The sequence below is a fragment of the Sorex fumeus genome, unplaced genomic scaffold (assembly GCF_029834395.1).
Source record: "Sorex fumeus unplaced genomic scaffold, SorFum_2.1 ptg000122l, whole genome shotgun sequence".
NCBI lineage: Eukaryota > Metazoa > Chordata > Mammalia > Eulipotyphla > Soricidae > Sorex > Sorex fumeus.
Window position 1 is genome coordinate 524,522 of NW_026606179.1, and position 12,144 is coordinate 536,665.

The following is a 12,144-nucleotide window of genomic DNA, read 5'->3' on the forward strand; positions in this document are numbered from 1 at the left end:
ATACAGCCAAACCAGGTTTGATGCCCAATACCCTACACAGTCCTTCAAGCACCATCAGGAGTGCTTTCTGAGTGAAGAGCCAGGAGTAATCCCCGGGCATTGCTGGGTATGGCCCCAAAACAACGAACTGAACTCAAACCTGGTACATTGTCAGGCATGCACTGTAATCCTTTGGCTAACTTCCTGGCACTGTAAGAAAATATTTAAAGAAAACAACTAAATTCCATAAGTACACCATAAAAGGCATATAAACAATAGTCTTTAATAGCAAAGTTCAAAAGTTTCTTTAAATCATTTAGGAAGCAATAATCTGCAGAGAAAGAAAAACCAGCCATTACTTAGCATTGTAGCATTATCCTCTAAAGTGCGAAAGAGGCACTATCATGCAAACAGAGAATCTGTTGAACAAAAACGCCAAGGGATGAAAATTCTCTGTCCAAATTAGGTCTCATCATTCACTGAGTGGTGCAAGTCACAAACTCAGGCAACATCCTCCATGTCTTCTCTTCCTTACTCCCCAAGTCTCTGTAGTTCTACCATCAAACTCCTCTGGATAAGAGGTATTCCACCCACACCAGCACTCTCCTATTGCATCACCTCAGTGAGTCCCGCGCAGGATAGAATCCCCTCCACTGGCTTCCCACTGCTGTCGAATAAAGATCATGGTGCAAGAAACTCTGCTGCTGGCCAGAGCGATAGTACAGCGGGAAGGGTGTTTGCCTTGCACCGGCCAACCCAGGTTTGATCCCTGGCGTCCGATAGGACCCCCCAAGCACTGCCAGGAGTGATTCCTGTGTGCAGAGTCAGGAATAGCCCCTGAATATTGCCGGGTGTAACCCCTGCCCCCCCCTCCCATAAAAGGAACTCCACTGCTTGCCCAAATTGCCAGCTTCATCTGGACCCCGTCCCAGCATATATCCATCTATCCATATGTTTCAACCATGCAGGCCTTCTTAATTTCCTGACTTCAGACAAAATTCCCTTGTCATAGGATCTCTAAACAATGTAGACTTCCTCAAGCCTGCTGTCTGTATTTTAAATTCCTATTTATACTTTAGTACCCCGAGCAAACATTTCCCTGGTAGAAATGTCTTCTGTCACACCTTACTTTTCCATCAGCCCCTGCCAGCTAGGACAGCTATCTCATGCTTGCATGGCAGTATGAATCTTTTCTTTTTGGCTGCTTCTTGTATGGTTGACTGGTTGGTTTTGGGACCACACCCAGTGGTACTTAGGGCTTACTTCAGGTTTCACACTCAGGGACCACTCCAGGTGGGGTTAAAAATCCAATCCAGGTCAGCAGCTTGCAAAGCAAGTGACTTACCACTACACTAACACTCTGCCTCTGAATCTTCTGCAGTTAGTTTTGATTTTACTCTGTGTGTGTGTGTGTGAACACATGCATGTGTGTGCATGTGTGTGTGTTTGTGCACATGCACATGCCTATTTGATGGACACCCCTTTCACAGTAGACAATAAATCTAAGGGGCCACTCTGCTTTTGGTCTAGCAGTGTAGGCTCAGAACCAAAGTACAGAAAACCTGCACATAACAGGAGCTTGCAACCATCTGTTAAATGGATAATGAATGGAAGAACATGCATCTAGAGTAGTCACAATTTAAAAATCACCACTACCACCATTTAGGGTAAGACCTCAAAAAATATGAAACAAAGTAAAATTTGCTTGATCTCTTTCTCCCTGTCCCCCATCTCCCCCCTCAATCTCTACCTCCATCTTATACAGGCAGGTGATTTTTGAAAAAGTATAACCAATGGAACATGTTATAATGTCCTAAAATAAACAACATAACTTCTATTTAAAAATATAACCAGGGTCAGAGAGATCATACAGTGGGTAGGGCACTTGGTGGATTCGATGGTTCCCTGAGCCCTGCCAGGAGTGATTCCTGAGCACAGAATCAGGAGTAAATCCTGAATACTGCTGGGTATGACCCTAAAACCAACCCAAACCAACAACAAAAAACAAAACAAAAAATCTTCTCATATAAACCCAGAGCAAGATGTAATCTTTCTGATAAAAATGTAAGATTAAATCCAGTATTTACCATGTGATAATAGCAGACTGGAAAATTCATCTAAAATCTGGAAACCAAATTTCTGACATATAAGGATTCATAGTTCTGCATTCAGAACACAAGCTTCTTAATTTACTGAGTTCAGAAAGTTTGGTTTCATGGTTAACCCAGCATTTCATAGCATAGAAGATCCTTTGCCAATTGTTTTATTCAAATCATTTTATCTCATATTTAGCTGAAGTGAAATCTTTTTTAACTGCAGTGTCCATTAAAACAAGTATATTACATATGCTGACAACTGTCTTTTTAAACATCAAGTAAAAAAAAAGTCAATTTTTTTCTAGTGAGAATAAAACCCTAACTTTCTTGAAGCATTAGGATATCCTAAGGACAGAAATAAAATCTGAATCAGCTAACAAACTTCTTGGAATGGCACAGGGTACTTCATACTGAATGTGAGAAGATGTTTCATTCTTTGCTCAAAGAAAAATATCTTTGCTTCTGGTAAGACATCAAAAGAGGCATCCCTGAGAACAGCTTTGCATGTGTATGTGGCCTGGGGGTACAAGGCAGGAAAAAATCTGCAAAACACAAGAGCCTCAGAGCAGACATGGCTTTCACATCCACTCTGACACTTAAATCTCACCACAGAACTGTCAACTGTGCTGTAAAGTGATAGGGCATCTCACAAGACTAACAGCACTTGACCTAAACAAAGGACGAAAATGCCCTGATACTGGAGGTACAGTCTAGGACCTGATGGGCCGCAAAATCCAGAGAATAAATTCAGCAGACTCCCAGAGGCACGCTGTTTTTCTGTTACCTCCATTTTACATAAATACTGACACACCCATATAAGAAAACTGTATTTCAAAACAATGTCAAATTACTACTTGACTTAAAATACTCAGTTCAGGTCAAGGATGTGGCTCAGGAGTGGGCAGGCATGTCTCATCTGAGTGAGGACCTGGTTGGATCCCCATTACTGCAAAACAAAACAAAAAAACAAACCACTGAGAGCACACTACTAAGGAACATTCATATGAGAGAGGATAGAGCATCTTGTTTTCTGTTTATTCCCATCTCATTCAGAAAAGAAGGGGTCTGGATAATTTATTTTATTTAATGAATGAATAAGGGCCTTGAATGCAGACTACCACATTTATTCTGCTCTGTAATATTGTATTGTACTCAAGAAATAAAACATATGTTTACCTAAAACAAAAAAAGTATAAAATCAAAATCCCATGAATCCAGGAACTGGAGATAAAGAAGACTTTTATCAACATGACTGTGCTTCCGTCTAGGATTTCTGTTGTACCTATATACACATAACATACATAACATATTATAATACAGACACAGACAAAGACATACACACACACAACACACACCACACACACACACACACACATGAGATTAAGCCATACAGCTTTATTCACATTACTTAAGTGTGGAACTTCTCATTAAAGGAAAGAATACTAAACCTAGAGTTGACTGACTGGCTAACAGTGTCCACCTTATAAGTGTGAGATCACAAGTTCAATCCTTGGTTCCGTACACAAGTGCCAACTACCATCCTTACACAGTGTGAGATTTCTAGCAGACAGCCAAGTGTGTGTGAGTTCCACATTCAAAGTGTGCAACCACCAGCAAGCATGTGTTCACCCACAGAGATCCTAGAGAGCACTAAAACCAGAATGTGGGTGCAGATATTGCCTGAGCCCATGTGCTGCTGTGCCCACATGGCTGAGCATATGCAGCACCCAATCACATGTGCCACCTGCATCTCCCCTTGGAGATGTGTACTTTCATGTTTTCATACCTAATGCTGGGGTGTGTGGAGGGCCTCTCTCCACCCTTGGAAAAGCCCGGGTTCTCTCTTGAGCATGTTACTTTCTCTCCCTCCTTCCCCTTCCTAAAAACCTCCAAATAAAACGCTTTTACTTCACTTAAAAAAAAAGGGTGGGGGAGGGTTGAAGTGATAGCACAGTGGATAGGGCATTTGCCTTGCACGTGGCCGACCCGGGTTCAATTCTCAGCATCCCATATGGTCCCCTGAGTACTGCCAGGAGTAATTCCTGAGTGCAGAGCCAGGAGTAACCCCTGTGCATTGTCAGGTGTGACCCAAAAAGCAAAAAAACAAAAACAAAAACAAAAAAAAACAAAAAAAAAACCCCAGAATATATGCAAGCAAAATACTAGTTGAGTGAAAAATACTGTGTGCAAACACCACAGTTCACAGGTGTGAGTCAGGAAGTTGTGTGAGTCAGCCAAGTGTATGAGCAGTGCAACCAGATGAGCACCATAATAACTGCAAGAAAAGGGAAGGGAAGAAAGAGGCAGCATATGGTAGGGCGGACAAGCAGGCAGGCTACATGCAATTCCAAGGGCATATTCTGGCCCAATACTGCTCAACAGTTAGTGGTTACATCAAATGACCTAACTACCTTTTCAAAGAACCACACAAACTTTCTTTCTCTTTCTCTCAAATACCTCCCTATGATTTTGACTTTCCTTTGTCATATACTTAGACACACAATATCTGTGTAGATAAGTACAGACATACATGGTTTGTGACTAGGAAATGATGAGAACATACACTGAAGAATCTAGAAGAGACAGGCTTAGTTTAGTTTAGTTTAGTAAAGAGAGTAGCTAAAACTTTTTAATGAAGTCTTTTACAATTAGAAAAAAATCAGTTCCTGATATTAATATTTACTGAGAGTAATTAGTAAGTGTCAGGTATTAGCTTGATGCCATGGTACCAAGTGATTCTTGAGAATATAAAAATAGGATTCACCATAGCCATGTCGAATTCCTTCACCCATGAATGAATCTGCTGAAAACTCAGGTATGCAGGACTTGTGACTAAAACCTCCAGGTTCAACAGAACTGGGAATGGGTGGCCTGCCCCCATCACCCCTGGTTTCCGGCAACTTGGCAGTCATGCACACAAGCCACCTCTAGCTGGTGCCAGATAATCATCAATGGCCATGATCTAGAGAATCATAAACCTCTTGGAAGGGAACATGAGACGACTCTCCATAGCCATGCCACTGGACCCTGTGCCAAGCTGCTTCATTTGGGGCACCCCAGAAGAGGGCAGTGGGTGAGTTCCCCTCCCCACCCCTCGGATAGCCCCAGCAGCAGAAAACCTCCGGAATTCAGCCGAAAAGAACTCAACTGTCACCATGCTCACGGCCGTTCTCCACATGCTCGGGCCAAGCCTCATCCATGAATGAACCTCTTCCTGGACTGTGTAGCCAATACCTCACATCACTCATATTCCAAGAGTAGCACACCATATTTGATGGGGTTTAAAGTAGAAGGCAACCAATCTTACAGGGAAATATATTTTTACAGATATAATAGAAGGGCTCAATGGACCCTTGTGAAAAACAACAATTTTCACACACTTTCCTTTAAGGAAACTTTTTTGCATTTTCAGATTTTATTCATAAGAAACAAGATAAATTACTTTGGTTCTGCTTTGGGGCGAGGATTGGGGTTGGTGGGAAATATGGTGGTGGGAAGGTGTAATGGTGATGGGATTGGTGTTTGAATACTAAATGTAATCAAATACCATGAACTACTTTCTAAAAATTAAATTAAAAAAAAGAATAATCATAGGTAGGTGAACAACCCTATGCGAAGAAAGTTTCCTAGTACATACATCTCACAGAAGGCCTTCCCATGCAAATGCTCAGTGGAAAAAAAATTTCCTGTGAGCAAGGACGCAAGCCATGGTGGTGATGTAGGCAAGTAGACAAGGAAGGGCCCACAGCAATGGAATTCCCAGGAAGTAATAACACCAACAGGGCTGAGGCTGCAAACACAGGAACCAAGGCTTAATAAAAGACTGGCCCAGTAACAGACCCAGAGAAGGCTGGACCCCACTTCAACAGAAGTTCCAGTAGGAACAAAAGGCCAAGAAAAGAATTTCAATGAAGGCCATCAACCACTTCAAACTCAACCCCCTTGGCAACCTCCCTAGTAACGGACTCTCACCTAGCTAGAAAGACCTACGTGGGGCACCTTGGGAAAAACCCTTTAAAAGCCACCTTGAACAAAGTAAGGGAATACATATGCTGCCTGAGTCGATGTGCTGTCTTTGCCCACCTGGCTGAGCACCATGTAGCGCCTGTATCTCTCCCTTGAGAAGTGTACTTTCATACTCTCATAGCTAATGCTGGGATATGTGCAGGGACTCTCTCCGCCTTTGGAGAAGCCCACATTTCTCTCTTGAGCATATTACTCTCTCTTCCTCTCTTTCCCTCCTTTCCTTCCTAAACAAAATTTGTTTTTACTTTACTATTCCTGAAATTCCTTTCTGTGAAATAAGACAAGGACCCCGAAACCCTGGGTAAGGTGTAGGATTGAATCTGAAGGAACTCATCGCAGACTTTATCAGTCCTAGACTTCCCAGCTGGTCCTGGGCAGGCAAAAGCGGATTAGGAGAAAGTGACCATTCCCTTCCTACCTCATAGAAGCCATCCATGGGGCCCCACCAACTTCAGTGAAATTCAAACATACACTCTGTGACCAACCCTGAACACCACTAATGCTTGGCTCCTCCCACAGTCAGACCACCAGTGGGTGTGACTTTCTAATGCAGTCACCAGTTAATTTCCTCCTTCATATCCCATAGGATCCACATCTTATTCAGTACCTCTTATACTGAACTTTCACCAGGGCAGCCGGCTACCCCAACCACATTAGGCCTATAGTTTACTAGCCCCTATTCCCATCAACATTCTCTCAAGACCCACAAAAGTGGTAATTGCAAGAAATAATACAACCCTAATCAAAGAGTAGCAGTAAGTTCAGGCCAAAGAACACATTCCCTGAACGAGCCAAGAGGCTACACAAACACACAAGAACACCAAATTGGAAGGGAATATTCTTGGCAAGGAAGGAAGAGAGCACCACCCACCAAGTTCCCCTAGAGCTCTGGCTGGGGGGGGGGGGGAGGGGAGAGGGGATGCTGATAGTATATTGGAAAGAATCTTCTCCAGATTACCACAGGCACCATGGGGGAAACAGCACAGAGTCCCAAAATGAGAAGTGGATGAAGACAGGAGCCCTGAAGCCTCAACAAGGAATATCCACCTACATAATTTCTCTGATAAAGAATTCAGAGACAAAATGGTGAGCATGTTTCATGAGTTCAAAGAAACAGTAGAGCAGACATCCAACACAGGAGGATAAGAAAGCAGAAAAAGAAAACTACAAACAGAAATGTCACTATTTAAAATATCTGGTAGGTGAAAAAAAAAAACTGGATGCCTCAACAGTAGAATAACAGAGGCTGAAGACAGAATCAGTGAGCTTGAAGATGAGATGCAGAAAACCTCGAGGCAACAGCAGAGAATGGACAAAAGACCTCAAAATAAATCAATGGCAGACAAGAGAATTTTGGAATGAATTCAAGAGGAAATACATAAGAATCATCAGAGTCCAGAGTGACAGGAAGGCAACCCCAATAAGGAAGTAAGAGCCAAAGACATCACTGCTGAGAAATTCCCAGAGTTGTAGAAGGCAGACATTCAGATCCAGGAAGCCCAAAAGTACCAGTTAAAAGGACCCCCAATAAAAAGACTCCAAGACATATCCTAATCAAAATGACAAAAACTATACCAAAAGCAACAATATCAAAGAAGGAAATTACACACAAAGGAGTATCTCTAAGATTTACTACAGACCTATTGAATGACACCCTCTGAGCCCTAGGTCAATGTTGCTATAGTAAAAAAAAAAGTTAATGAAATGAAGATTTCACCAAAAGTACTTTACCCTGCCAGACTTTTACTCAGATCTGAAGGAATGATACACGACTTCAAGAATAAACCACAGCTCAGAAACTTCAAAGACTCAAAAAAATGAATTTGACAGAACTGAAGGAGCTACTATAAGGGGAGACAAACCCACAAACACACCAAACTTCAACAGAAAGATGGCACAAAACCCCATGAAAATATTCTCTCTCAATGCCAATGGTCTAAATGCACCAATTAAGAGACAGAGCGGTGAAATGGATTTTGAAATTGAATTCAACATTCTGCTGCCTACAACAGAAACACATTTGAATAGTCAGAGCAAACACAGACTCAAAGCCAAAGGCTAGAAAACAATTCTTAAAGCAAACAACTCCTTCAAAACTGTCAGGGTGGCCATACTGGTATCAGACGACATAGATATCAAGCTGAAAAAAAGTTATAAGACACAGGGAAGGTCATTTCTTAATAATCAAGGGATATATACATCAGGAAGAAATTAAACTCCTAAACATAAATGCACCCAATGACGGACTAGCAAAATACTTAAAACAACTGCTAATAGACTTCAAGGAGGACATTGGAACCAACACAATAGCAACTGGAGAATTAGAGACTTCAACACTACTTTGTCACCTCTTATATTTTCTTTTTTTTTTCCTTTTTGGATCTAAACTCCTAAACATAAATGCACCCAATGACATACTAGCAAAATACTTAAAACAACTGCTAATAGATTTCAAGGAGGACATTGGTACCAACACAATAGTAACTGGAGAATATAGTAACTGGAGAATTGGAGACTTCAACACTACTTTGTCTTTTTTTTTTTTGCTTTTTGGATCACACCTGGTGATACTCAGAGGTTACTCCTGGCTCTGCACTCAGGAATGACTCCTGGTGCTGCTCAGGGACCATATGGTATACCTGGGATCAAACCTGGGTTGGGTGCATGCAAGGCAAGTGCCTTGCCTGCTGTACTATTGCTCCAGTCCCCACTTTGTCACCTCCTAATAGATCAACAAGACTATTAGGAAAACTCAACAAGGAAAATACTGGCTTTGAAGGGAAGAAGTGGAAGAGAGGGACCAAGTAGATATATACAGGGCTTTTCAATGCCCATTACACATTCTTCTCCAGTTACCTGGGACACTCTTCTAGATAGACCACATGCTGGGTCAGAAAAGATAGCTCCATAAAATCAAGAGTTTGGAAATGTATCAACTATCTTCTCACATAACAATGCATTGAAAACATAAGTTAATCATACACAGAAATAGAGAATCAAATCAAACACCTGGAAATTAAACAGCTCACTACTGAAAAACCAGTGGGTCAGAGAGGAAATCAAAAGATTCCTGGAAACAAACAAGAATGAGGACACAAGCAAGCAGAACTTGTGGGACACAGCAAATGCAGTATTAAGAGGAAAGTTTATAGCTCTGCAAGGAAGGAAGAGTCCACATGAATAACTTGACTTCACAGCTTAAGATCTTAGAAAATGACCAACCAAAGAAGCCCCAACCAGGCCGGAGGAAGGAAACAAAAACTTGGAGCAGAAATTAATGAGCTAGATACCAAAAAAAAAATAATTTAAAAGCAATGAAACCAAGAGCTGGTTCTTTAAAACAAACCAAATTGACAAACCACTAGCAAGACTTACAAAGAGAACCCTAATAAATCGAATCAGAAATGAAAGAGATGATATCACAACAGAAACCGCAGAAATTCAAAGGATCATCAGAGATTACTTTGAGAATCTTCATGCTGTGAAACAAGAGAACTTAGAAGAAATGGATAAATTCCTATAACCTCCCAAGGCTGAACCAAGAAAATTTAGAATACCTGAACCAATCTATCACTATAGAGGAAATTGAAATGGTAATTAAAACTCTTCCCCAAAAACAAAAGCTTAGGCCTGGAAAATTTCACTAGTGAAATCTTTCAAACCTTTAAAGAGGAACTACTACCAATCCTTTCTAAACTTTTCCAGGAAACTGAACAGAAACACTCCCAAACAGTTTTTATAAAGCAAACATCACCCTGATACCATGGGGGGGGGGGGTAGAGGAAGAGAAAAGAGAGAGGAGAGAGAGGAGAGAGAGAGAGAGAGAGAGAGAGAGAGAGAGAGGATGAACACTGATGCAGAGATTCTCAACAAAATAAAATACTGGCAAATAGGATTCAACAGCTCATCAAACAGATCACACACCATGACCAAGTAGAATTCATCCTGGGGATGCAAGGATGTTTTAACATTTGCAAGTCAATCAACTCAACATAATATACCATATAAATAGAAGAGAAAAAATATGATCATATCAATAGGTGCAGAAAAAGCATTTCAAAAGATCCAGCACCCACTCATGATAAAAACTCAATAAAATGGGAAATGAAGGAACTTTCTTCAATAAGCCATTTACCACAAGCCCACAGCAAGCATTGTTCTCAATGGGGGAAAAAAAACCTAAAAGCCTTTCCTCTAAGATCAGGCACAAGACAAAACTGCCCACTCTCGTAACTCCTATTCAATATAGTACTGGAAATGCAGTTAGGCAAGAAAAAGTATCAAGGGCATCCAGATAGGAAAGGTAGAAGTCAAGCTTTCACTATTCACAGATGACATAATACTATATTAGGAAAACCCTAAAAACTCTACAAAAAATGTTTTAGAAACAATAGATTTGTATAGTAAAGTGGCAGATTACAAAATTAATATGCAAAAGCCCATGGCTTTCCTATATAAAAGTGAAGAAAGCGGTATTAAGAAAAATAAACAATCCCGTTTATCACAACAGAAACTGCAGAAATTCAAAGGATCATCAGAAATAGAGAATCAAATCAAACTGTGCCACAGAAAATCAAGTACCTTAGATTAAAAGAGGTGAAGGACCTATACAAAGAAAACGACAAAACTACTTAAAGAAATAAAAGAGAACATGAGGAAATGAAAACACATACTTGTTCATGGACTGGGAAGATTGACATCACCAAAATGGCAATACTCCCCAAAGCATTAAAATAGATTCAATGCAGTTCCTATAAGAATACCCATGACATTTTTCAAGGAAATAGATCAAACACTCCTGAAAGTCATACGGAACAACAAATCCCAAAGCAATTCTTTGGGAAAAAGAAGATGAGAGGCATCACCTTCCCCAACTTCAAACTGTACTGCAAAGTGATAGTAATTGACAGACCCTTAGCTCAATGGAATAGAGTTGAATACCCTGACAAAGACACTTCTTTATCAATGATGAGTTAATCTTTGATAAAGGAGCAAAAAATATGAAGGGGAGCAAGGAAAGACCCTTCAACAAGTGGTGGTGGAAGAAGTGGGCAGCTACATACAAAAAATGAACTCATATCTCTAACACCATGCACAAAAATCAGATAAAAATGGATTAAACACCTCAATGTCAGACCTGAGTCCATAGGTACAGAGAGGAAAACATAAGCAGAACCTCCATGGCATTGTAGCTAAAGGCATCTTCAAAGACGAAATACCACTGACCACACAACTGGAAGCAAAATTAAACACATGGGACTACTTTAAGAAGCTTCTGTACCTCAAAGAAAATGGTGACCAGAGTTCAAAGACAGTCTACAAAATGGGAAAAATTATTTACCCAAAACCTATCTGATAAGGGAGCTAATATCAAAGATACAGAAGGCACTGGTAGAACTTCACAAGAAAAATCCATCCAATCCCATCAAAAAAGGGGGAGAAGAAATGAACAGAAACTTCCACAAAGAAATTCAAACGGCCAAAAGGCAGGTGAAAAAACTCTCTGCAGCACTAACCATCAAGGAGATGCAAATCAAAACAACCATGAGATATCATCTCATGCCACAGAGACTGGCACACATCAAAAAGAACAAGAACAACCAGTACTGGCAAGGATGTAGGATGAAAGGGACTCTCCTTCACTGTTGGTGGGAATGCTGACTTATCTAGCCTTTTTGAAAAACAATATGGGCAGTTCTCAAAAAACTAGAAATTGAGCTTCCATATGACCCAGAAATATCACTTCTGGGAATATACCCAGGAGCCCCAAGAAACACACAGCAGAAAGTCATCTGCCCTTCTATGTTCACTGAAGCACTATTCTCAATAGCCAGAATCTGAATTTCAACAACCCGAGTGCCCAAAAACAGACAACTGGATAAAAAAAAATATGGTACACCTACACAGTAGAATACTACATAGCCACCAGGAAAAATAAAGTAATGATTTTGGGATGGAGCGATAGTACAAGGGCATTTGCCTTGCATGCAGCCCACCCGGGTTAGATCGCCTGCATCCCATGTTTCCCCCAAGCACCACCAGG

The 12,144-nt window shown here is 40.9% G+C and overlaps 1 protein-coding gene across 1 annotated transcript in view; it reads right to left on the reverse strand.

The window, feature by feature from the left end:
* The window catches only part of SHQ1 (SHQ1, H/ACA ribonucleoprotein assembly factor), a 133,311-nt gene that overhangs the window by 33,056 nt on the left and 88,111 nt on the right, over nucleotides 1-12,144 (reverse strand). The window lies entirely within an intron of this gene.